The sequence below is a fragment of the Triticum aestivum genome, unplaced genomic scaffold, assembly GCF_018294505.1.
Source record: "Triticum aestivum cultivar Chinese Spring unplaced genomic scaffold, IWGSC CS RefSeq v2.1 scaffold78534, whole genome shotgun sequence".
NCBI classification, from domain to species: domain Eukaryota; kingdom Viridiplantae; phylum Streptophyta; class Magnoliopsida; order Poales; family Poaceae; genus Triticum; species Triticum aestivum.
Genome location: NW_025228365.1, coordinates 52281 through 55855, shown reverse-complemented (window position 1 = coordinate 55855; position 3575 = coordinate 52281). Strand labels below are relative to the sequence as shown.

The following is a 3575-nucleotide window of genomic DNA, read 5'->3' as shown; positions in this document are numbered from 1 at the left end:
AATCTTCAGCGTCATTTTTGAAATAAATAAATACTGATAAGACCACAATGTTCTACAATCTCCATTGGAAATTTTGCAAGTTATTATTATTACTCATTTTATTGTTGCACATCACATATTTCACTGCCGGAAAAGATGATCATTTTCTTCCGGAGGTAGAAGAAGGCCTCGTGCTACTTGCTCATTTTACCCCGTCATTTAAGCAATGGCGCAAGATTTTCAACGCCAGCACGGTCACCCCGTTGAGCTCGTGGTCCGCGTCGGTCAGCGGCGTCCTCTCGCCGGCCCAGAGGACGAACGCCTTGTCGCAGCGCGCCGGCGTGCCACGAACGTGCTCCAGCAGGGTGGCCGCCTCCGTCAGCCGGTCCTCGTCCCCGCCCGCGGCCAAGTCCATGGAGGCGCGCCCCAGCCAGCGCACTGTCAAGGCGTAGTCGTTGGCGCACTCGTCCAGGACCAGCCGCCGCCGGGGCGACGTCTCGGAGGCCTGCAGCCGGGCGATGCGGTCGCCGGTGGCCTTGGCGGTCGCCATGGCGATCTTCACCGCGATGACCACCAGGCCGAGCTCGTCGGCCATCGCGCTCGCCGGGTCCGCCCCCAGCGTCTTCACGCAGAAGTCGTAGTCCTGCGCCCCGCCGGTGCCGACGAGCCTGCACGTGTCCTCCAGCGTGCTCGCCCTCGCCGTGCGCGCGTGCTGTGTGAGGAGCAGGAGGACGAGGACGGAGGAGAGAGCTTGGAGAGGGGCCATGGTCGTCTGATTTGTTTCTCTGTCCGACTCGAACTATATATAACAAGAGTATAAGGAGTAATTAGATGCTGGCGCTATAAATTTGTGTTTATGGTTTCAAACGTCTCCATTTGTTGCTCATGCATCAAAGTGAAACTCTTTTAGTAGTTACACCACATTAAATGAATTTGAATGTATAATGCGAACCAACCTGTGGTTGAGATGGTTAGGTGGACAGTGGTATCCCCAACCTATCAGGGTTCAAATCCTGGTGCTCGCATTATTTCTGAATTTATTTCAGGATTTCCGGCGATGTGCTTTCAATTGGAGGAGACGTTCTCGTCGACGACGAAGCGCCTACGGTGACTTCGTAATTCTCAAGATGGTATGCCGGCTCAGTCTCTCGGAGGGTAGGGTGTGCGTGAGTGCGTTCATAGGGGTGAGTGTATGCGCGTGTATATGAGCGCTTGTGTCTGTACTGATGCTCAAAAATAGAAAAAAAGAATTTAAATGTATAATAAAGGACCTCGATATATGCTGAACGTTCGGGCCGGGACGCGAGCGGTCCGAACTGAAGTTCGGTACGAGGGAAAATATTGTCGTTCGAATATTGTCGTGGGAAATAAAATTAGTTCCGGCGCGAACAAAACTAGTTTTTTTTTCTGAGACAAATGAAAGCCCAAATTTGTTTTTCTTCTCATTAACCAATTGACATTCGCTCTGGGCTTCATCATGACGGGTCATCCCGAAAAGGATTATTTAATAAAGTTGCCATCATGAACAATAAGAAGAAAAATAATTTTCCATGGTCCAATGGTATAATACATAAAAAATAAAACTGCCATGGTAATCAAATAAAATCGCCATCGTAGTAAAAAAGACGAAAACATAATTTTTATTGTTATTAGAGAAAAAATCACCATGTTTTATTTCAAAAATAATTTACTTAAAAAGAAATTTATCGAAAAATTGAAAAAGGGAGGATGTATGCACATAAATGAGCTTGCCATGGTAGACAATTTTTATCGTCCATGTTACAAGAAAAACTTTGCGACGTAGCTAAATAAAGTTGCCATCATGAAAAGTAAAGAAAAAGAAAAAAATTGCCATGGTCCAACAGAATAATTTGCCACGTTACAAAAAATAAAATTGCCATGGTGGTAAAATAAAAATGCCATCATGCTAAAAAAAATAACAGAAAAGGAAAAAAATGAAATTTTCCGTGATACAGAAAATAAAATTGCCATGGTAGAAAATATAATTTCGCCAACATGGAAAGTCAAGAAAAAGAAAAGAAATTGCCATGTAAAAGCAAAACAAAGAGTTAAAGTTTGCCATGTATGTTGAAGTACTTTTGCCTTGACAGTAGACATGAATTTGCCCAGGGGAACAAAAGGGAAAATTGCCATGGCAAAACTAAAGGGGGAAATTTTGCCATGTATGTTAAAATAAAATTGCCATGGCAATAAATGCAAGTTTGCCATGTCAATTAATGAAAAATATTGCCATGGCAAAACCAAAAAGCAAAATGTTGCCATGTATGTTGAAGTAAATTTGCCGTAACAATAAATGTAAATTTTCCATCTCAATGAATGAAAATATTGTCGTGCGAAACAAAAGGTGAAAATTGCCATGTCAATGAATCCAAAATTTGCCATGACAAAGCAAAAGGAAATATTGCCATGGCAAAATAAAAAAATAAAAAAATTGCCATGGCAAGATATGTAATTTTGCCATGGCAGTAAAGGTAAATTTCCCATGGGTAAGAAAAAGAAAAATTTGCAATAGCAAATGCAAAATGAAATTTGCCATGGTAATAAAAAATAAATTAACCATGCTACAAAAAGGAAAGTTGCCATGTTCTTTAGGCCTACAGACTGAAAATAACCATGGTAAAATGCGGGTTGAAAATTGCCATGATCGAATAGTATAATTTGCCATGACAGAATAGTACAATTTGCCATGTTCTACGAACATGGAAATTTCCGCGAATGAATAATACATTTTTCCATGGTACTAAAATAAACTTGCCATCATGAAAAGAAGATAGAGAAGAAGCCATGGTACAAAAATTAAATTTGCCATCATGAAAAAGAAAAAAGAAAATTGCCATGGAACAACTAATTTTGCCATTTGATTTTACTTAATAAAAAATTCCTTATGACTTGCCATGTGGTTTTAACAAGAATTTCCATGTTGCTTAACAGAAATTGCCATGTTTTCACAAAAAACTTATTCTGCTTTATTTTTGCCATGTACAAAGTAAAAACAAGCTAAGAAAATTGCCATGTTTTCTAGAATAACATGGCAAAAAGGATATACAATGTGCATAGGGGGTTGCCATGATTGAAAAAACTACAAATTAACGAGTTCGTTCTCTAAAAAAACATGAACATTTTTCTGAATTTGTAAATGGTGACATGACAAATTTAGTCATTATATTCTCGAGGAGAAGATGGCAAACTAACAGAAGCTAGATCCATTTTCCTTTTTTTCTGACATGAAGAGGAAGCTGCATTCATGGAAGGCTGTTCATACAATTACATAAGCTTTGTTCTTATTGGTTGAAATGTTTGTGCCATGGATCGACGACATGGCATCCATCCATCCATCGCATTTATCTAAAGAAAAAAATAGAAAGAAAGAAAAAGAACCCCACCCCCGGGCAGCCCAACCACCCAAACCCTATCCCCTCCCCGGATCCATCGTCGCCGCCCCCTTCTCCCCCCTCATCCCCTCTAACCACCCAAACCCTATCCCCTCCCCAGATCCAATCTCGCCGCCAGCCTCACTCTCCCCCCTCATCCTCTCCTGCTCGCGCACGCTTCCCCCGCGGTGGCTCCTCCTCATT

The 3575-nt window shown here is 41.8% G+C and overlaps 1 pseudogene; it reads right to left on the bottom strand.

The window, feature by feature from the left end:
* Positions 1–264: 264 nt before the first annotated feature.
* Positions 265–745, bottom strand: LOC123173999 (putative invertase inhibitor; annotated as a pseudogene).
* Between the last annotated feature and the right edge of the window lie 2830 nt (positions 746–3575).